Source organism: Zophobas morio, unplaced genomic scaffold (genome assembly GCF_036711695.1).
Source record: "Zophobas morio isolate AGI-343-1 ecotype UQ-CSIRO unplaced genomic scaffold, CSIRO_AGI_Zmor_V1 ptg000003l, whole genome shotgun sequence".
Classification (NCBI taxonomy): domain Eukaryota; kingdom Metazoa; phylum Arthropoda; class Insecta; order Coleoptera; family Tenebrionidae; genus Zophobas; species Zophobas morio.
In genome coordinates, this window is record NW_026972108.1 from 548,653 (window position 1) to 572,142 (window position 23,490).

General features: G+C 34.5%; 1 non-coding gene across 1 annotated transcript; it reads left to right on the forward strand.

The window, feature by feature from the left end:
- The first annotated feature begins 12,045 nt into the window (after positions 1-12,045).
- Trnap-ugg (transfer RNA proline (anticodon UGG)) lies at positions 12,046-12,117 on the forward strand. The gene has a single exon. It is a non-coding gene; the product is annotated as a tRNA-Pro (tRNA).
- Positions 12,118-23,490: the final 11,373 nt, after the last annotated feature.

Genomic DNA, 23,490 nt, shown 5'->3' on the forward strand with positions numbered 1-23,490 from the left:
CTTTTAAGCGGGATTTATAAACTTGCTATTGACATTGAAGTTCCCGTTGCAGTTGTTGTTCCCGTTAACGTTGCTTTTAGAGCTGAAAATTGTCATTTATAGTAACGTTGATGTTCAACTTTTGCCGTATTTAAAGGGGTGGACTGAAGTCGATTACTACAAAAATTTACCATTTTAGACATGTTTTCAGTTTCTTGTTGCCAAATAAGTCTACACATATTAAGAAAAAAAAATTAAATGTAGCCCCGCCCACCCACCCGGTCTCAATTGGAATGATCTTTTTTTATTCGTCGTGAGCCAAGGGGGCGGAGCTTAACTGCAAAATCCACCTTTTCTCACAAAAAATTACCATTTTAAACGTGTTCTGAGTTTCTAAGAATAAAAAAATTCATCACAATCGAGAAAGGGTGGGTGGGCGGGATTTATATGTTGTCCTTTTTTCTTAATATCCATACAATTCTTTGAATAATACGATACTCAAAAACATGTTTTTAATTTCTTGAAAAAAAAATAGGTATTTTATTTATATCTGTTTAGAAGAATTTACCATTTTAAACATGTTTTAAGTTTATTGTTCTGAAAAGACGACTACGTCTATTAAGAAAAAAGGTAAAATATAAGCCCCACCCACCCGCCCTATCTCGATTCTAATGATTTTTTTTTAATCGTCGAGAAACAAACGAGCGAAATTTAACTGAAAATCCTTATTATTTCTCTACAGGGAATTATCATCAAGACATGTTTTTGAATATCGTCTTAATCTGCCTTGATCTAAATAGTAATGAAGTTTTGATTCATTGGCAGACCTAAGGGCGGAATCTAATTACAAAATCCATATTTTTTTACAAAAATTTACCATTTTAAACGTGTTATAAGTTTCTAAGAATAAAAAAAATCATCACAATCGGGATGGGGTGGGTGGGCGGGGTTTATATTTTGCCATTTTATTCATAATATGCGTAGTTCATAACACAATACTCCAAAACATGTTTTTAATTTCTTGAAAAGAAATAAGTATTTTGCAATTAAGCTCCACCCCTTTGGTTCATGGCGAATAAACAAAATCATCACAATTGAGATCGGGTGGGTGGGCGGGCTTTCATTTTGCGTCTTTGTTTTAATACGTGTAGATTTCTTTTCACAACATGAAACTTAAAAATGGAAAGTTTGTATAAGAATATATCGATTTTGCAATTAGGCTCTGCCCCATGTTTGTAAAATGCATATTTTCTTGCAAAAATTACCTTTTTCACAATGTTCTAAGTTTCTTGTTATATAAAGCTAGCTATGTATATTAAGAAAAACCAAAATATCTAGCAAAATCGACAATTCAAAAAATTGAAAAATCGAGGTTGAAAAATCCAGAAATCGAAAAGTCGAACAATTCAAAAATTGAAATATTGAAACGTCGAAAAATTGAGAAATTCAAATATTTGAAAATTTTTAAGCGGTATTTATAAACTTGCTATTGACGTTGAAGTTCCCGTTGCAGTTGTTGTTCCCGTTAACGTTGCTTTTAGAGCTGAAAACTGTCATTTATGAACTCAGTTTGCCAAGTTGCCGTTGATAGTAACGTTGATGTTCAACTTTTGCGTATTTAAGAGGTTGTAGAAGAAAAGTGGAGGATTGAAGTTGATTACTACAAAAATTTACTATTTTAGACATGTTTTCAGTCTCTTGTTGCCAAATAAGTCTACACATATTAAGAAAAGAGACAAAATCTAACCCCGCCCACCCACCCGGTCTCAATTGTGGTCATCTTTTTTTATACCTCGTGAGCCAAGGGGGCGGAGCTTAATTGCAAAAACCTTATTTTTCTACGAGAAATTAAAAACATGTTTTCGAGTATCATAGTATTCAAAGAATACTATGTATATTAACAAAAAAAATAAAGCCAAAGATTAAGCCCCGCCCATACCACCTCGGTCTTAATTCTCAATTGTGATGAATTTTTCATTCGTTGTCAGATCGACGGGCGGAGCTTAATTGCAAAATCCATATCTGTCTAGAAGAATTTACCATTTTAAACATGTTTTAAGTTTCTTGTTCTGAAAAGACGACTACGCATATTAAGAAAAAAGGCAAAATATAAGCCCCGCCCACCCGCCCGATCTCATTTGTGATGATATTTTTTTAATCGTCGAGAGCTAAATGAGCGAAATTTTATTGCAGAATCTTTATTGTTTCTCTACAAGAAATTACCATATAAGACATTTTCTTACTAAAAATTTACCATTTTAAACGTGTTTTAAATTTCTAAGAATAAAAAAAAATCTTTACAATTGAAATCGGGTGGGTGGGCGGGGTTTATATTTTGCCCTTTTATCTTAATATTCATAATATTTTTGAATAACACAATACTCGAAAACATGTCTTTAACTTCTTGAAAAAAAAATAGGTATTTTACAATTAAGGTCTGCCCTCTTGGTTGACGGTGAATAACAAAAATCTTTACAATCGAGATAGCACGGGTGGGCGGGCTTAGATTTTACCTTCTTGTTTTAATATGTGTAGATTTCTTTTCACAACATGAAACTTAAAATATGTTTGAAATGGAAAATTTGTATCAGAAAATATCGATTTTGCAATTAGGCTCCGCCCCATAATTGCAAAATCCACATTTCCTGCAAAAATGTACCATTTTAGACATGTTTCACGTTTCTTGTTGCCGAAATAAGTCTACACATGTTAAGAAAAACAGACAAAATGTAGCCCCGCCCACCCACCCGGTCTCAATTATGATGATCTTTTTTTATTCGTCATGAGCCAAGGGGGCGGAGCTTAACTGCAAAAACCTTATTTCTCTACGAGAAATTAAAAACATGTTTTCGAGTATCGTGTTATTCAAAGAATACTATGTATATTAAGAAAAAAACCAAAATATAAGCCCCACCCACCCGCCCTATCTCATTTGTGATGATATTTTTTTAATCGTCGAGAGCTAAAGGAGAGAAATTTTATTGCAAAATCTTTATTGTTTCTCTACAAGAAATTACCATATAAGACATTTTCTTACTAAAAATTTACCATTTTAAAGGTGTTTTAAATTTCCAAGAATAAAAAAATCGTCACAATTGAGATCGGGTGGGTGGGCGGGGTTTATATTTTGCCTTTTTTTCTTAATATACATGGTATTCTTTGAACAACACGATACTAAAAAACATGTTTTTATTTTAGTGAAAAGAATAAAATTTTGCAATTAAGCTCCGCCCCTTTGGTTCATGGCGAATAAAAAAAATCATCACAATTGAGATCGGGTGGGTGGGTGGGCTTACATTTTGCCTCTTTGTTTTAATATGTGTAGATTTCTTTTCACAACATGAAACTTAAAATATGTTTAAAATAGAAAATTTGTATAAGGAAATACTGATTTTGTAATTAGGCTCCGCCCCGTAATTACTTACATTAATGTACTATTTTAGAGATGTTTTAAGATTCTTGTTTCCGAAATAAGTCTACACATATCTATTATGTAAAAAAAGCCAAAGTAGCCCCGCCCACCCACCCTGTCTTAATTGTGATGATCTTTTTTTATTCATCGTGAGTCAAGGGGGCGGAGCTGAACTGCAAAATCCTTATTTCTCTAGGAAAGATTAAAAACATGGTTTTTGAGTATCGTGTTGTTCAAGTAATACTATGTATATTAATAAAAAAAATAAAGCCAAAGAGTAAGCCCCACCCATAGCCACCTCGACCTTAATTCTCAATTGTGATGAATTTTTCATTCGTTGTCAGATCGAGAGGCGGGGCTTGATTGCAAAATCCATATCTGTCTAGAAGAATTTACCATTTTAAACATGTTTTAAGTTTCTTGTTCTGAAAAGACGACTACGTCTATGAAGAAAAAAGGCAAAATTTAAGCCCCACCCACCCGCCCTATCTCGATTGTGATGATTTTTTTAATCGTCGAGAAACAAAGGAGGGAAATTTAACTGAAAATCCTTATTATTTCTCTACAAGAAATTATCATCAAGACATGTTTTTGAATATCGTCTTAATAAAAAAATACTAGTAATATTAAGAAAAAATTAAAACCAAAGATTATGCTCCACCCATCATATCTGCCCTGATCTAAATATGTAGTAATAAAGTTTTGATTCATTGGCAGACCTAAGGGCGGAATCTAGTTGCAAAATCTATATTTTCTTACAAAAATTTACTATTTTAAACGTGTTATAAGTTTCTAAGAATACAAAAAATCATCACAATCGAGATGGGGTGGGTGGGCGGGGTTTATATATTATCATTTTTTCGTAATGTACATAGTATTGGACAACACGATAGTCAAAAACATGTGTTTAATTTTTTGTAAAGAAATAAGTATTTTGCAGTTAAGCTCCACCCTCTTGGTTCACGGCGAATAAAAAAATCATCACAATTGGGACCGGGCGGGTGGGCGGGCTTTCATTTTGCCTCTTTGTTTTAATACGTGCAGATTTATTGTCACAACATGAAACTTAAAACATGTTTAAAATGGAAAATTCGTATAAGGAAATATCGATTTTGCAATTAGGCTCCGCCCCATAATTGGAAAATCCATATTTCCTTGCAAAAATGTACCATTTTAACCATGTTTTAAGTTTCTTGTTGTGAAAAGATGGTTATGTCTATTAAGAAAAACTAAAATATCGAAAAGTTGAAAAGTCAAACATCCAGATATCGAATAGTCGAAAAATCGAGAAATTGAGAAGTTGGAAATTTTGAACATTTGAATGAAGTTTTATTTAAGAAAATTTTCAGATGACTTCAATTCTTGAAGAGATGAACAATTTCTATAGCTAACTTTCAACTACAATGTGTGCAAAGTATTGCCCATTAGAATTTGTAGTTTCATCTACTGCTATCCAAAAATTATGAAGTTAAATAAAATTTGTTCTTCGGTAGTTTACGCAGAAAAATAGGTTTGGGTTTGCTAACAGAATTCCCCCGACCCTTTTACTTAAAACTCGGATTGGATTATTTTTCTTTATAGTACCGGAAATATTGAATGTTCATTTGCCTACACCTAAAACGAAAATGCATTTGCCCTAGAATCCGCTCTTTACTCAAAACTATATCACAGAGGCCTCCTTCCCCGTCGCGGTGACCCCTTCCGCCCGCCCGGAATTAGCATATTCCGCCGAAAAAGCTCCGGCAAAATCGTGCGCGAATCGCAAGGTATTAAATTTTAAATTATAATACCGCCGCCCGTACAGTCTCCTCCTCACCGCATGTTGTATGGACTGTACAACATCTCATTTTATTATAATATATTTCCTCTGGTGATTTGTGTGCGAGGCGTCCTGGCGGCCCCTCGTCTTAAGCTCCCTCGCTCGCTCGAGCTGATTCGGGAATAATTCCTCATACATTTTCCCCGTCCCCGACTTTATTTCTTCTCGTTTTACTTCTTTTCTCCGGAGAGAGCGGAGACTTATTGCCTTCCACTGCGAAACATCTTCGCCGCCCCCGCCGCCGTCCCCCGCCACGCACACACACATCCGCCATATAGAGCTTTGATCTCGGCGGCGGTCGCTGTGCCGCACGGCCGGAAACCTCGCTGGAATTCGGGTAATTCGGGATGAGCGAGACCGGTTTGGCCAGGATTGATTCAGTTGAGTCAACAATTCAATTAGACGGAGGAAAACCGGGGGGAGGGGTAAGTGACGGGTTTCGAAGATGACGGGAGGTGAGAGGTGGCCGAGTTTGGTTCCACGCTTTTGCAACGGTGTATACACGAGAGCTTTTGTGAGCTTTCGAAAATTTTCAAAAATTTACAAAAACTCATTAAGAAGTTCAGGTTTTAGTTCATTAATTCATTTAAAATTCCATCAAGTGTAAACACCCCGCCTGTAAACGACGTAAAAATAAGACCCGATTTACTGTTTTTCCACCCCCGTGCACCCTGATCGGTGATCACCTCCAACTTCAAAGCTACACACAGCAATGCATCTTCGCCCCGATCTGCATTTCCTTCCAGAAAGTAATACTTAAAGTTTCCCGACCTCCGCCTCTCCCGAGTCCCGCGAACTTTGTTCCCGACTATATTTCACGGGTTGTTGAGTGGCATCCACGGCACACACGTACAACTCGCCTGAAAGGCCGTGAGGTGCGCCCCCGCACCCCTCCCACACATGCGGGAAGTTTACGGAAGACGAAGTTTAAGAGAGCGCACGGTGAGCGGTTCCGGGGTTTGCTTGCGCCCCTCGCTCGCTCCCTCGACCCCCAAGAAGTAAATCTTTGTATGTGAATTGACTGTAATCCGAATGTATTGTGGCAGTTATTGGATCGTCAGGCACACGCCGCCCGTACCAACCCCAAATCTATCGATTCAGACTTATTGATGCGGCTGTTGGGGCGCCGATACAGCCGAAAAGGAAGCCAACAAACGCCAGATCTTTACAGGATTTGACGAAAGACAACAGAGAAAAATTTGGGCTTTTGGGCTTGCAATTAAATCACAAGAAAGTGTGTTTACTATTTATTTAGGTAACTTAGACAGATTTTGTTGTGTATATTAATCAGTTTGTTTAGTTGGAATTGTAATTGATTTAAATGTTCAAATTTTTCAATTTCTCAATTATTGAATTTTCGAATATTCGATTTTACAATTTTTCGACTTTTCGATTTTGCTAGATATTTTTTCGACTACTCGATAACTGGATGTTTGACTTGTCAACTTTTCGATGTTTTGGTTTTTGTTAATATACATAGCCATCTTTTCACAACAAGAAACTTAGAACATTGTTAAAATGGTACATTTGTGCAAGGAAAAATAGATTTTGCAAAAATGGGGCGGAGCCTAATTGCAAAATACTTATTTTTTTTTCAAGAAATTAAAAACACGTTTTGTAGTATATTATGAATCAAGTGGCAAAATATAAACCCCGCCCACCCACACCATCTCGATTGTGATGATTTTTTTTTATCCTTAAAAACTTATATTTTGCCTTTTTTGTTAATAGACGTAGTCGTCTTTTCAGAACAAGAAACTTAAAACATGTTTAAAATGGTAAATTCTTCTAAACAGATATGGATTTTGCAATTAAGCCCCGCCTCTCGATCTGACAACGAATGAAAAATTGATCACAATTGAGAATTAAAGTCGAAGCGGTTATGGGTGGGGCTTACTCTTTGGCTTTATTTTTTTATTAATATACATAGTATTATTTGAACAACACGATACTCAAAACCATGTTTTTAATCATTCCTAGAGAAATAAGGATTTTGCAGTTCAGCTCCGCCCCCTTGGCTCACGATGAATAAAAAAAGATCATCACAATTAAGACAGGGTGGGTGGGCGGGGCTATTTTGGCTTTTTTTACATAATAGATATGTGTAGACTGATTTCGGAAAGAACAAACTTAAAACATCTCTAAAATAGTACATTAATGTAAGTAATTATGGGGCGGAGCCTAATTACAAAATCAATATTTCCTTATACAAATTTTCCATTTTAAATATATTTTAAGCTTCATGTTATGAAAAGAAATCTACACATATTAAAACAAAAAGGCAAAACCTAAGCCCGCCCACCCACCCTATCTCTATTGTGATGATTTTTTTTTATTCGCCATGAACTGAAGGGACGGAGCTTAATTGCAAAATACTTATTTCTTTACAAGAAATTAAAAACATGTTTTTGAGTATCGTGTTATTCAAAGAATACTATGGATATTAAAAAAAAAGGGCAAAATATAAACCCCGCCCACCCACCCCTTCTCGATTGTGACGATTTTTTTATTCTTAGAAATTTAAAACACGTTTAAAAATGGTTTTAGCAAGAAAATGTCTTACATGGTAATATTTTGTAGAGAAACAATAAAGATTTTGCAATAAAATTTCGTCCCTTTAGCTCTTGACGATTAAAAAAAAATCATCACAAATGGGATAGGGTGGGTGGGCGGGGCTTATAGTTTGCTTTTTTTCTTAATATACGTAGTCGTCTTTTCAGAACATGAAACTTAAAACATGTTTAAAATGGTAAATTCTCCTAGACAGATATGGGTTTTGCAATTAAGCTCAGCCCGTCGATCTGACAACGAATGAAAAATTCATCACAATTGAGAATTAAGACCGAGGTGGTATGGGCGGGGCTTAATCTTTGGCTTTATTTTTTTTGTTAATATACATAGTTTTCTTTGAATACTATAATACTCGAAAACATGTTTTTAATTTCTCGTAGAGAAATAAGGTTTTTGCAATTAAGCTCCGCCCCCTTGGCTCACGACGTATAAAAAAAGATGACCACAATTGAGACCGGGTGGATGGGCGGGGCTACATTTTGCCTGTTGTTTCTTAATATGTGTAGACTTATTTCGGCAAGAAGAAATTTAAAACATGTAAATGGTACATTTTTGCAAGGAAATATGGATTTTGCAATTATGGGGCGGAGCCTAATTGCAAATGCGATGTTTCCTTTTACAAATTTTCCATTTTAAACATGCTTTAAGTTTCATGTTGTGAAAAGAAATCTGCACACATTAAAACAAAAAGACAAAATTTAAGCCCGCCCACCCGCCCTATCGCTATTGTGATGATTTTTTTTATTCGCCGTGAATTAAAGGGGCGGAGCTTAATTGCAAAATACTTATTTCTTTTCAAAAAATTAAAAACATGTTTTTGAGTATCGTGTTATTCAAAGAATACTATGGATATTAAGAAAAAAAAGGCAAAATATAAACCCCACCCACCCACCCCATTTCAATTGTGATGATTTTTTTATTCTCAGAAACTCAAAACACATTTAAAATGGTAAATTTTTGTAAGAAAAAATGAATTTTGCAGTTAAACTCCGCCCCTTGGCTCACGACGAATAAAAAAAGATCATCACAATTGCGACCGGGTGGGTGGGCGGGGCTACATTTTGTCTGTTTGTCTTAATATGTGTAGATTTATTTCGGCAACAAGAAACGTAAAACATGTCTAAAATGGTACATTTTTGCTAGGAAATGTGGATTTTGCAATTATGGGGCGGAGACTAATTGCAAAATCGATATTTTCTGATACAAATTTTCCATTTTAAACATCTTTTAAGTTTCATCTTGTAAAAAGAAGGCTACACATTTTAAAACAAAAAGGCAAAATGTAGACCCGCCTACCTGCCCTATCTATATTGTGATGATTTTTTTATTCGGCGTGAACCAAGAGGGCGAAGCTTAACTGCAAAATACTTCTTTCTTTCCAAGGAATTAAAAACATGTTTTTGAGTATCGTGTTGTTCAAAGAATACTGTGTATAATAAGAAAATAAGCCAAAATATAAACCCCGCCCACCCACCCCATCTCGATTGTGATTATTTTTTTTATTCTTAGAAACTTATAACACGTTTAAAATAGTAATTTTTTGTAAAAAAATAGGGATTTTGCTATTAGGCTCCGCCCCTAGGTCTGCCAACGAATGAAAACTTCATTACTATTTAGATCAGTGCAATAACACCAGATTCAAAAACATGTCTCAAATGGTAATTTCTTGTAGAGAAATAATAAGGATTTGGCAATTAAATTTCGCTGCTTTTGCTCCCGACGATTAAAAAAAAATCATCACAATTGAGATAAGGTGGGTGGGCGGGGCTTGTATTTTGCCTTTTTCCTTAATATATGTAGTCGTTTTTTCAGAACAAGAAATTTAAAACATGGTTAAAATGGTAAACTCTTCTATACAAATATGGATCTTCCAATTAAGCCCCGCCCCTCCACCTGACAACGAATGAAAAATTCATCACAATTGAGAATGCATGTCGGGGCGGGTATGGGTGGGGCCTAATCTTCGACTTTATTTTTTCTTAATATACATAGTATTCTTTGAACAACACAACTCAAAAACACGTTTTTAATTTCTCGTAGAGAAATAAGGATTTTGCAGTTAAGCTCCGCCCCCTTAGCTCACGACGAATAAAAAAATATCATTACAATTGAGACAGGGTGGGTGGGCGGGGCAACTTTAGCGTTTTTTTTCTGAATATATGTAGATTTATTTCGGCAACAAGAAACTTAAAACATGTCTAAAATGCTACATTTTTGCAAGGAAATATGAATTTTGCAATTATGGGACGGAGCCTAATTGCCAAATCAATATTTCCTTATACAAATATTTCATTTTAAGTTTCATGTTGTGAAAAGAAATCTACACATATGTATTAAAACAAAAAGACAAAATGTAAGCCCGCCCACCCGCCCAAACTCAATTGTGATGATTTTTTCTATTCGCCGTGAACTAAAGGGGAGGAGCTTAATTGCAATATATTTATTTGTTATCAACAAATTAAAAACATTTTTTGAGTATCGTGTTATTCAAAGAATACTACGTATATTAAGAAAAAAGGCTAAATATAAACAAAATATAAATTTTTTTATTCTTAGAAACTTAAAACACGTTCAAAATGGTAAAGTTTTGTAAGAAAATATGGATTTTGCAGTTAAGCTCCTCGCCCGTGGCTCACGACGAATAAAAAAAGATCATCACAATTGAGACAGGGTGGGTGGGCGGGGCTTATATTTTATCCATTTTTTATTCTTAATATGTGTAGACTTGTTTCGCCAAAAAGAAACTGAAAACATGACTAAAATGGTACATTTTTGCAAGGAAATTTTTGTAGTATTCAACTTAAATCCTCCTTTTCATTTCTTGATTTAGGACTTCGATTTTTCAGCTAACTTTTTTTCGCTGTTTTCATTTTTCGATTTTACAATTATCAAATATTTCACTGTCTCGATTTTTCAACTCATTGTTCAAATTTCCGATTTTTGATTTAACTTTTTCGACTTTCCAATTTTCGCAGTTTTTAAATTTTCAGTTCCTCGATTTTTCGAATTTTCGATTCGAAGTTCTATGTCTAGATTTTCCCACCTTTCAATTTTTTGAGTTTCAAATATTTCAGTCTTAGAATTTTTCGACTTCGATTTTTAAGAACCTCACGAGAAAAACTCTTTCCTAAAATAAAGATTAGGATCGCTGATTAAGTAAAATAATAAAATAAATGTAGATATCATAGTAAGCCAAACGTTGCCTAAAATATCGATCTATCTGTTTGTTAATTTATCTGTTATATTCGGTGTGCCGCAGGGCCGCGCTCTACGTCCGCAAACTTTGCAGCATTTCGCCGGTGACATTCCGCCGTTCTTTGTCGCCGTGTGGGTCGTTTCCGTCGCCGCCATCTCTGATACGTCACACCCGTAATGTGGTGGCAATATCCCCGTGCGTGCGTTATCAGCGCCCCTTCGGCGACGTTTCGTTCGTCACCTCGCTATCAGCGCCCCCTGCCGCCCATTACCGCGTCCTCGTTACGCCGCTATCTCTTATGCATCTTCAATCATAACCGAATGGGGGCCGTTAAGTCGGGTCCTTGTTATACACCTACAAAGAGCCGGTTCGAATGTATGAGCATTTGCGCAAACAAAAAGCTTCAGATTTTTTTTCGGTCGTTCGTTCGGAGCGCATTCACAAAGGAAATTGATATATTTTCTATGTCTTTGATGTGAGAGAGGAACTTATTTTTAGTTAGTCGTCACAATCTCGCTTTTGTATCGTCCGTAATATGAGTTTTCAAAAGCTCACACAAGCTACGAGGTTTATTTTTCATTTTCCCTTTGTCGAGGCACTTGCCGATGCAATTTAAAATAAATTGACGCCGTTTGCCGAGTCGTTACCGCCCTGTTTGCTTATAACACCTATTCGATATGAAAATCTGCACTCCTTTAGATTCTCCTAACGATCTGGGGAGCGGGCGGGGGCGGCGGCCGAGTCGGGGAAGAGGCTTTCCGAAAAATCCGCGAAGGGTTATGAGGTTTTTCGTCTTGAACAAAATTTTGGATTTTTCATCTTGCCACATATTTTGAGAATGACTTAAAAAAAAATCAGAATTATATATTGCAACAGCGGGTATTTTTTAACTAGAAATAATAATAGAGCGAGTTATATCAAAAAGGTCAAACATTTTACCACATCTTCAAGATTATGCACTTTTACAAACTATTAATACTTTAAAACGCACATGAACATAGTTTATCACAAAATTTAATCATATCTTTCATATTTCAACAAATAAATGCAAATATAGAAAATCTGTGAGGCTCAATAGTCTAGTGGCATGATTTTCGCTGTGGGTGCGAGAGGTCCCGGGTTCGAATCCCGGTTGGGCCCTTTTTTCCTCCACCATAATTTTTCCTTTTCGTAAATGGATGCTGCGTTTCTGCCTCAACATTTTTATATTCGATACTGTAAATATAAGTACATTTTGTGAATACTGCAACGTTTATTCCCACAACACCCAAAATACACAAAATATGTTATAACTATAACCAAAATTTGACCGTTCATACCCACAAACAATTTGATGACGTCACTTCAAAATATCCACCTTTATTTTTTACCTTTTGGAAAAAAAAAATGCAAGTGTTTACAGTTTATTCTTAAAGATGCTGTCGTTAATTACGGTTTAGTTATTTATCCGCTTCAAAAACTTAATGACGTCATCTCAATTTTTTTTGAGATTAATATTATCTAAGATATACAAAGTACTATGGGGTGGCTCTACATCTATGTTTTATCGGTATTTTCATATTTTTGTCTCATTTGTCTTTTTTTGCATTTTTGTTTTGTTGGCACCACTTTGTTCCGTTTATACTCCGATTTTATTTGTCGCCTTCTTTTGGACTTTTCGTCCCTCTTTTTCACCTTTTTTGTAGAATTATTTGTCCCCTATTTTTGTACATTGTTTTGTTGTGGCTTTTTTGTTTTTACACCGTTTCTTAGACTATTTTGGGCCATTTTTTGAGGTTTATTATTTTGTATTATTCGTGGACTTATTTTCCACTTTTGTGTTACTTTTTCTGGCACCTTCTTTGTCGCGCTTGGTATCTCTTTTTTTATTGCCTTTTTTATCGCATTTTCGCTCCTTTTTTTCAATTTTTGTGTCATTTTTATCTTGTTCTCCTTGCTGTTTTTTTTTGTAGCATTTTTTGACGATTTTCTTGGTTGTCCTATTTTCCCCCTTTTCTCGCCTTTTTTTATTTGTAGATGTTTTTTGTCGTATTTTCTGGATATTTCTAGCTTTGTTCTGTTGTTTTTTGTCACCTTTCTTTAGTGGTCGTCGACCTTTTTTTATCGCAGTTTTGCTGCTTTTTGTAGATTTGTCGTCGCCTTTTTGTCATTTTTATGCTGCCTTTTTTTCTTGACTTTTTTGTTATGTTCTTTTTTTTGCTATTTTTTTTGTAGCGTTTTTTGACCGTTTTGTTGTTGCATTTTTTTGATGATTTTCTTGGTTGTCCTTTTTTTCCCTTTTCGCGCTCTTTTTGTAGTCTTTTTTATAGAATTTGGTGGAGATTTTTGGAGTACATTTTTGGTAGTTTTTTCTTGCCTATTTTAGTTCCTTTTTTTTATTTATCGATGTTTTTTTTTTGTTATTTTTTGTCGCCTTTTTTTTGTTTTCGTGTTTTTTTTAGCCCTTTTTTATCGCCATTTTGTCATTTTTATTTTGCCTTTTTTTCTTAATTTTTTGTTACCTTTTTGCTGTTTTTGTTTGGAGCATTTTTTGACGATTTTTTTGTAGCCTTTTTTGTAGAATTTGGTGGAGATTTTTGGTAGTTTTTTTCTTGCTTTTTTTAGTTCCTTTTTTTATTTATCGATGATTTTTGTCGTATTTTCTGGATTTGTATAGCTTTTTTTTGTTGTTTTTTTTTGTCGCCTTGTTTGATCGCATTTTGCTAGCGTGCTTTTGGCTCCTTTTTATCGCCTTACTTATGCTTTATTTGTTTCTTTTTTTTTGTTGCCATTTATTCGTCGTTTTTTCGTCCATTTTGTCTCGCTTTTTGAGCGTTTTTTGGCATCTTTTTATCGAATTTGGTGACATTTTTTGAGACTTTTTTATTGCCTTTTTAATCTCTTCTTTTTGTTTTGTCGTTTTATTTTGTCGCATTTTCTGGACTTTTTATCGCCTTTTTTTGTTTGTTTTTTTCTGCATTTGTTGTCCTGCCTTTTTCATTTTTTTCTCCTCTTTTGTTACTTTTTGGTCGCTTTATCGTTTTTATTTTGTCGCATTTCCTAAACTTTCTAACGCTTTTTCTTTGTTGTTTTTTTTTAATTTTCATATTTTTTTTCGACTTTTGTGGCTTTTCTTCCTAGCGAGTTTTTAACATTTTTATCGTCTTGCTTGTGGCTTTTTTCGTCTCCTTTTTTTCCCTTGTTTATTTCCTTTTTGTTGCCGTTTTTTTTTGATCGTTTTTTCTTGCCCTTTTTGTCCTGCCATTTTTGTTGCTCTTTTGGCAGCTTTTCGTTTCATTTTGTAGCATTGTTTACAGTTTTCGTGATTTTTTTTGGGTTTTTCTTGTCGCTTTTTTTCCTAGCGTATTTTTAGCACTTTTTCATTGCCTTTTTTTGTGGTTCTTTTTTCGTCACCTTTTTGGTCGTTTTTTCGGCTTCTTTGTCCTGTTTTTCTACCTTTCTGCTTCTTTGATGGATTTCTTTAGACTTTTTTGCAGCTTTTTTTTTGTTTGTCGTTTTATTTTGTCACATTTTCTGGCCTTTTATAGTACTTTTTTTGTTGTTTTCGTGGACTTTTTTCACTTTTTCTGACCTGACCTGACTTGACCTAACTTTTTTTTGCTTTTTTTTTATAGCCTTGTTTTGTCGCTTTTTTGTCGCATTTTTTGGCTTTTTTGTTTCCTTTTTTGTTGCTCTTTTTTGTCGTTTTTTCGATATTTTTGTCCCTTTTTTATCGCCTTTTTTAATCGCCTTCTTTTCGACTGTTTGTTTCTTTTTTAGCCTTTGATGATTTTATTTTGTCAAGTGTGTTTTCGATGTTGTAAAGGTAAACGTTGTAATATACATCGAGATACATTTGGCTGAATTCCAGAACAATTTAATAAAAATCAGTTTGGTTTTAAAAAATATCCAGGAAATAATTTCACTTTCTACTTCAAGATCAATAAACTTCTAAATCGAAATTCCAAAAACTTTGAAATTTTTTTTTGTTTGTCTTTTTTCCACTTTTCGCGCTTTTTTGTAGTCTTTTTTATAGAATTTGATGGAGATATTTAGAGTACATTTTTGGTAGTTTTTTCTTGCCTTTTTTAAGTTCCTTTTTTTTAATTTATCGATGGTTTTTTTTTTCGTATTTTCTGGATTTTTCTGGCTTTTTTTTGTTGTTTTTTGTAGCTTTTTTTAGTTGTCGTGGACTTTTGGCCTTTTTTTTACTTGCATTTTTGCTCCTTTTTTCAGTTTTGTCACCGTTTTATGTCATTTTTATTTAGCCCTTTTTTCTTGATTTTTTGTTATCTTGTTTTCGTTCTGTTTTTTTTTGTAGCATTTTTTGGCGAATTTTTTGTCGCATGTTTTGACCATTTTCTTGGTTGTCCTTTTTTCCCCTTTTCTCCCCCTTTTTTTTCCTTGTTTATTTCCTTTTTGGTTGCCGTTTTTTTGGTCGTTCTTCTCGGCTTTTTTTGATCGTTTTTTCTTGCCATTTTTGTCCTGCCATTTCGTTGCTCTTTTGGCAGCTTTTCGTTTCATTTTGTAGCATTGTTTACAGTTTTCGTGATTTTTTTTTGGGTTTTTCTTGTCGCTTTTTTTCCTAGCGTGTTTTTAGCACTTTTTCATTGCCTTTTTTTGTGGTTCTTTTTTCGTCACCTTTTTGGTCGTTTTTTCGGCTTCTTTGTCCTGTTTTTCTGCCTTTCTGCTTCTTTGATGGATTTTTTTAGACTTTTTTGCAGCTTTTTTTGTTTGTCGTTTTATTTTGTCACATTTTCTGGACTTTTATAGTACTTTTTTTGTTGTTTTCGTGGATTTTTTTCACTTTTTCTGACCTGACCTGACTTGACCTAACTTTTTTTTGCTTCTTTTTTTATAGCCTTGTTTTGTCGCTTTTTTGTCGCATTTTTTGGCTTTTTTGTTTCCTTTTTTGTTGCTCTTTTTTGTCGTTTTTTCGATATTTTTGTCCCTTTTTTATCGCCTTTTCTTAATCGCCTTCTTTTCGATTGTTTTTTCCTTTTTGGCCTTTGATGATTTCATTTTGTCAAGTGTGTTTTCGATGTTGTAAAGTTGTAAAGGTAAACGTTGTAATATACAACGAGATACATTTGGCTGAATTCCAGAACAATTTAATAAAAATCAGTTTGGTTTTGAAAAATATCCAGGAAATAATTTCACTTTTTACTTCAAGATCAATAAACTTCTAAATCGAAATTTCAAAAACTTTGAAATTTTTAGATTTTTGGAGAAACTTCTACGGAAAAGATGAAAACAAGATAATTTATAATCTGTTTCTTACATAAGGTTTTGGATTATTGAAAATTGTCTCATTATTTGAAGAACTGACAGCGAAATTTCAATCTAAAAATTTCTTAGAAGAGCACTGGAATAATGACTGGAAAATAATTGTGCATATAATTATGTAAGTTTTCAGGAAATAACAGCTGAAATTAATGAAATTTTAGTAGCGTAAAATATTAAAAAAAAATCCAGCTCTAATTTTTTGTATTTTTTTTTTGAAAATGTTATTTTTAAGCTAGTCATTTCTTCGGTACATGCGCTTCTATGAGACTTTCTATAGAAACTTCGCTTGTAGCTCTTCAAATAATCAGATAATTTTAAAACATTCGGAAGTTTGTGTATCTACGGACATCTTTTTTTAACCTTTTTTGTAGATTTCGTGTAAATTTATTAATTTTAAAATGAAAATAGAACCATCCACCAACCCCACACCCAGACCTTGGTACGTTTTCCCTAAAAAAACCGCTTCCATTATCAAAATAATCGCCGCACTCCCGATCCATTAATCCCCGGAATCGCCCATCCACAATGCCCCCTCCTTCCATTTCCCTGAAAGGCTTACACATTGAAAACACGTTGCGGCCCGGAATACTGAAGACCTCCGAACGAGACACGTATAGAGCGCAAAACAAATTTAATCACGAAGACGTTTCCATCAATCCATCTTATTTTTTCTTGGCTCTATCCTCAGCTGTGCTCCTATATCTGGTTCGCTCCCCTGATGGCTTTCTTTGCCATTTTCCCGTCGTGTGAGCGCGCCAAGCCCTGCACATCCATCTCGACCTCTCTTTATTCCCCCTCCCGCGACGCCACCGACGCCACCGACGCCCCGCCGGGGGTCGGGATGGGGACGCGTGTGGATATTGCAGGGATGCTGGGCCGGGGCGTCACATGTGCTCTGCCATTACGCGAACCCACTCGAATGGAGGCTCATTTACCATGCAAAGTGTACGGACGCGGATGGGGTCGTCCAGGGAGGCATGGAGGAGGACGACGGGAGGTTTCAGTATTGTCAAACGAAATTATTTACGAAGAAAACAACTTAGCGGTATTTTGAGCGAAATATGAAACCCAGACAATTAAAAAGCCTGTTTTCTCCGGCTTTAAATTCAAATTAATAAGTTAAATCGCCTCAAATTGCCCCGACCAAATCCCGCGTTCGTTTTATCACGGCCCGATTGCACTCCTGACCTCTGCCATTCCGAAACAACACCGGAAAGTTGCGAATTCCTGTGTGCTTTTTGCCTGACCTCGCCGGAACCTAATTAATAAACTCCGTGGCTCAGAGAGCGTTTCTCATTTCGTTAATAACGCGCGATGTTGATACGTGGGACATAAAACTGCTAAAGCGAAGTATGAAAATAATTTGAAGCAAGCAAAGACTAAAAGAAAAACAGCGAGAAAGCGCTAATGTCCGCGGGTAATAATGCCTGAAAAATATATAAATTATGGGCTGCTTGCTCACAAACGTCTTCGTTTATTTTTATCCAGAACGCGGTATTAATTTTGAGAAAAGCTACAGCAAGGTTATAACTTAACATCTCTGAAATACTACACCGCCAACCATATTATTTTCATCTTTCAGAATTGCTTTCGTTATAATGTATTTTATTACGCTCACAACAAAGAAAGCTCATATTAAAATTTAATTTGGACGGAGGGCGGCGCGGGGGACTGTCGCTGACCGCCCATCGGCACACCGCCCCCGGGGAACGGGGATGGGACGGAAAGATAGAGGTAGTAGTTGTAGTGGTACGAACTTAAAAATCTCAATTAATTTTTTTCATTTCAGTTTTTACTTCCCGAGCCTTGATTTTTTTTTTTTTTGAAGGCGATAATTCCATAATTTATAAAAAATGAAAATAAAAAATGAAATAAAAAATAATTCTGAAAATTAAAATATGACTTGCTTACAAATAAAAGTAGTATTTTTTTGTCATAAAAGTGTATAACTGACGAACACAAAAAATTTACAAAAAAATAAAGTTGGATTATTTTGGTGTATTTTAGCCATTGAAACTTCAGCCGTTATTTCCTAAAAATTATGGCTTAACAAGAAATTTCTAGCAGTTTTTTTTTTAATATTACTTATTAGTCTCTACATCTTGAAGGGTTTGTTGTTTTATTTACGTTAAACAAGTATGTTCAAGAATTTTTTAAAACAAATTGTCAGTATTAAACAATCATTTTCCACTCATTTTCCACTATATTCGCTTCTAATAGAGTTTAGATTTAAATTTCACTCTTAGCGCTTCAAATAATACCAAAAGAAGTTTAAAAAATTCGGAAATTTGTGAAGAAACAAATCTTGAAAATTTCTATAACCACATGTCTTATACTGACGCTAAAAGATTATTTTAAACCTTTTTCTACAGAAATGATTCCTGGACTACAAACTTCGCTAAAATGTAGATTTTAGAGAAGTTTGTAAGTCCAGGAATCATTTTATCCAAAAATCTAAAAAGTAGTTAAAAAATTTCGGAATTTCCATGAAAACATTTAGAAGTTTACTGATCTTAAAGTGAAATAAAAAATGATTCTGAAAATTAAAATATGATTTGGTTACTTGCTAATATAAAACTGATTTTGACAAAATCGCATACCCTCTGAGATTTTGGCAGTTTTGACATTTTCGCCCATTTTTCAATTATTTTCGAAAATTATCCAGAGTTTGGTCAGGTACATGAAATAAGAAATCAAAGACTCATTTTGGCACTTTTGACATTTTCGCCCATTTTTCAACTATTTTCTAAATTATAGTCTGGTCAGGTACATGAAATAAGAAATAAATTTTATAGCAAATAGTATAATAAGAAAATTTAATTTACGATTAGCGCCTTTTTTCATTTTTTTCACATCCTACTTAGATTCTATTAGTTTCCATTCCCACTCGACAGAAGAACAAAATTAGCCCCGCCCACCCACCCGGTCCCGTTTTCAGTGATTAATTTTATCCGATCTGAATTAAATTAACGATGTTATACCGAATAAAAATAAAATTAGTCGTTAGAATGAGAAGAGGGCGGGTGCGTGGGGCTAGTACTTGCTATGATAAGACTGATTTTGGCAAATGACATAGCCTCCAAGAAAATAGAGGGCGGGTGGGTGGGGTAAGTACTTGTTAAGATAAGACTGATTTTGGCAAATGACATATCTTCCAAGAAAATAGAGGGTGGGTGGGCGGGGCTTGTATTTGATAAGGTAAGACTCATTTTGGCACTTTTGCCATTTTCGCCCATTTTTCAACTATTTTCTAAATTAGAGTCTGGTCAGGTACATGAAATAAGAAATAAATTTAATTTACGATTAGCGACTTTTTTCATTTTTTTCACATCCTAGATTCTATTAGATTCCATTCCCACTCGATAGAATAACATAATTAGCCCCGCCCACCCACCCGGTCTCCTTTTCAGTGTTTAATTTTATTCGAACTGAATTAAATTAACGATGGTATAGTGAGTAAAAATAAAATTAGTCGTTAGTATGAGAAGAGGGCGGGTGGGTGGGGCTAGTACTTGCTATGATAAGACTAATTTTGGCAAATGGCATAGCCTCGAAGAAAATAGAGGGTGGGTGGGCGGGGCTTGTATTTGATAAGGTAAGACTCGTTTTGGCACTTTTAACATTTTCGCCCATTTTTCAACTATTTTCAAAAATTATAGTCTGATCAGGTACATGAAATAAGAGATAAATTTTATAGCAAATAGTATAATAATAAAATTTAATTTACGATTAGCGCTTTTTTACATTTTTTTCACATCGTAGATTCTATTAGTTTCCATTCCTACTCTATAGAATAACATAATTAGCCCCGCCCACCCATCCGGTCTCCTTTTCAAGGATTATTTTTATCCGATCTGAATTAAATGACTGATGTTATACTGAACAAAAATAAAATTAGTCGTTAGAATGAGAAGAGGGTGGGTGGGTGGGGCTAGTTCTAGATAAGATAAGACTGATTTTGGCAAATGACATATTCTCTAAGAAAATAGAGGGCGGGTGGGTGGGGCTAGTATTTGATAAGGTAAGACTGATTTTGGCACTTGACATTTTCGCCCATTTTTCAACTATTTTCGAAAATTATCCAGAGTCTGGTCAGGTAGACGAAATAAGAAATAAATTTTATAGCAAATAGTATAATATTAAAATTTTATTTACGATTCGCGCTTTTTTACATTTATTTCACATCGTAGATTCTATTAGTTTCCATTCCCACTCTATAGAATAACATAATTAGCCCCGCCCACCCACCCGGTCTCCTTTTCAAGGACTATTTTTATCCGATCTGAATTAAATGACTGATGTTATACTGAACAAAAATAAAATTAGTCGTTAGAATGAGAAGAGGGTGGGTGGGTGGGGCTAGTTCTAGATAAGATAAGACTGATTTTGGCAAATGACATATTCTCTAAGAAAATAGAGGGCGGGTGGGTGGGGCTAGTATTTGATAAGGTAAGACTGATTTTGGCACTTGACATTTTCGCCCATTTTTCAACTATTTTCGAAAATTATCCAGAGTCTGGTCAGGTAGACGAAATAAGAAATAAATATTATAGCAAATAGTATAATATTAAAATTTAATTTACGATTAGCGCTTTTTTACATTTTTTTTTCACATCCTAGATTCTATTAGTTTCCACTCCCACTAGACAGATGAACAAAATTAGCCCCGCCCACCCACCCGGTTTCCTTTTCAGTGATTATTTTTATCCGATCTGAATGAAGTTAATGATGTTATACTGAACAGAAATTAAATTAGTCGTTCGAATGAGAAGAGGGTGGGTGAGTGGGGCTAATTCTTGATAAGATAAGACTAATTTTGGCACTTTTGACATATTCTTTAAGAAAATAGAGGGCGGGTGGGCGGGGTTAGTATTTGATAAGTTAAGCCTGATTTTGGCACTTTTGACATTTTCGCCCATTTTTCAGCTGTTTTCGAAAATTATCCCGAGTTTGGTCAGGTACATGAAATAAGAAATAAATTTTATAGCAAATAGTATAATAAAAAAAAATTACGATTAACGCTTTTTTTTCATTTTTTCACATCCTAGATTCTATTAATTGTCACTCCCACTCGACAGAAGAACATAATTAGCCCCGCCCACCCACCCGGTCTCGTTTTCAGCGATTAATTTTATCCGATCTGAATTAAATTAATGATGTTATACTGAATAAAAATAAAATTAGTCGTTAGAATGAGAAGATAAGAAAGTTTAGCAGACACTTTAGAAGAACAGAAGAAATTAAAAAAGAATAACAAAATTAAGTAAAATTTATGAACAATTAAGTTAAGAATAATACAAATAAATATTTCTTTTTTTTAGTCATAAAATAGCAAAATGATGAACCCAAAAGATTTACAAAAAGTTGGATTTTTTTAGTGTATTTTAGTCACTGAAACTTCAGCGGTTACTCACTAAAAATTAATAGGAAATATTCGATAAAAACCTTTAGAAGTTTATTGATCTCGAAGTAAAAATAAAATTATCAATAATTCTGTAAGTTCATCAACCAGAAAGGTTTAAAACATGATTTTGGAAGTTAAAACAATGACTTGCTTAGAAATAACATTCTTGTTTCTTTAGTCATAAAAGGTGAATAAAGAAAAATACAAACAATCAAGTTGGAATTTTTTCAATTTCAAATACATATGTTACGAACTAAAATTGCAGGTGTTGTTTCCTGAAAACGATTGCTTAGTAAGAAAAGTGTTGAGGTTTTTTTAATTTTTCTGATTATGGTTACTCTTTTCTTACCATGAAGACCTGAATTTTTTATTTAGATAAAAAAAATCATTTAGGTTTTTTTTAAACAAATTTCCATTTCATTGCTTATAATCTGAACTATTAAACAATTATACGAACATTTTCCACCATTTTTCCAGGATGACCGTCTAACAGATTACTATTTTTACAATTTCTATAGATTTTGAGGACGTTTGCAAGTCCAGAATTCACTTTGTTCAAAAATCTAAAAAGTCCGTATTTCAGAATTTTCGCAATTCCAATGAAAACATTTAGAAGTTTACTGATCTTAAAGTGAAAATAAAACCATTTCATTTCCTTGATTTTTTTTCTTTTTAGAGGGCGATAATTCCATAATAAATAACCCAGAATGAAAAAAAATATTCTGAAAATTTAAATATGACTTGCTTACAAATAAATTTTGCATTTTTTTAGTCATAAAATTGTATAACTGATGAACACAAAAAAAAATACAAAAAATTAAGTTGGGATTTTTTTAGCGTATGTTACCCATCGAAACTACAGTCGTTATTCTGGCGTTAATTGTGGCTTAATAAAAAAATTATTCATAAAAGTTTTTAGAATTTTGTTGGTCTTGGAGAAAAAATAAAATTATTTAATTTCCTTGATGTTGTTTAAAGGTCGATAATTCTACAAATTCATCAGCCAAAAAAATTTGAAAAATGATTTTGAAATTTAAAACAATGGCTAGCTTAGAAATAACATTTTTGTTTCTTTAGTCATAAAATTGTGTAAATGACGAATACAAAAAAAAAAAAATACAAAACAATCAATTGGATATTTTTAGTATATTTTAGATACTAAAATTTCAAATTTTTCTCTGAATAAAAAATAAATAAATAATAAAGATTTTAAGTAGTAAAACCAAAAAAAAAACTTAAAATTCCACAACACAACTTTGAAACACTTCAACGAAAACCACCTCAAACCACCCACCCACATCCCCCACTCCCCCACCGCCGCACTCCACCCAAACCCCGACCTGCCCCAACTCTCCGTCCACGCGAATGCCCCTCGTTCCATGGTCGCCGCCGCCGCTCCTCAGCCTCTCATTAAGCAAGAATTTCAATTCCCCACTCCCCGTCGCCTTCACCTTGACTTTCTCTCCCTAATTTCGACACCCCGCCGCTAATTAAGTCGGTCAGTGGAGCGTCGCGACGCCGCCACCGAACCGCCGCCCGCGAGCACCTCTTCGCAGCACCAGCACCACGGCCCGGAGAGACCCAACTGACGCACCCCACCGGGTCACTCCGAAATCTTGTCAGTCACACTTCTACCCTTCTGTTTACGAATACGTTAAATGGTAGCATCCTGGGTGTTTTGCATACGGGGTAGCGATGGGAAAGTTGCTAATTATTCATGCAGATGGGTCGGGTGAAGACGGTTCGGGAAGGGTTTGACGAGGGATCAGTGGGAAGAATGTTTGAATGAAAATTTTTAGTTTCGTAACTTATGATTATGGAATTAAAAACTGGTGGAAGGTTGC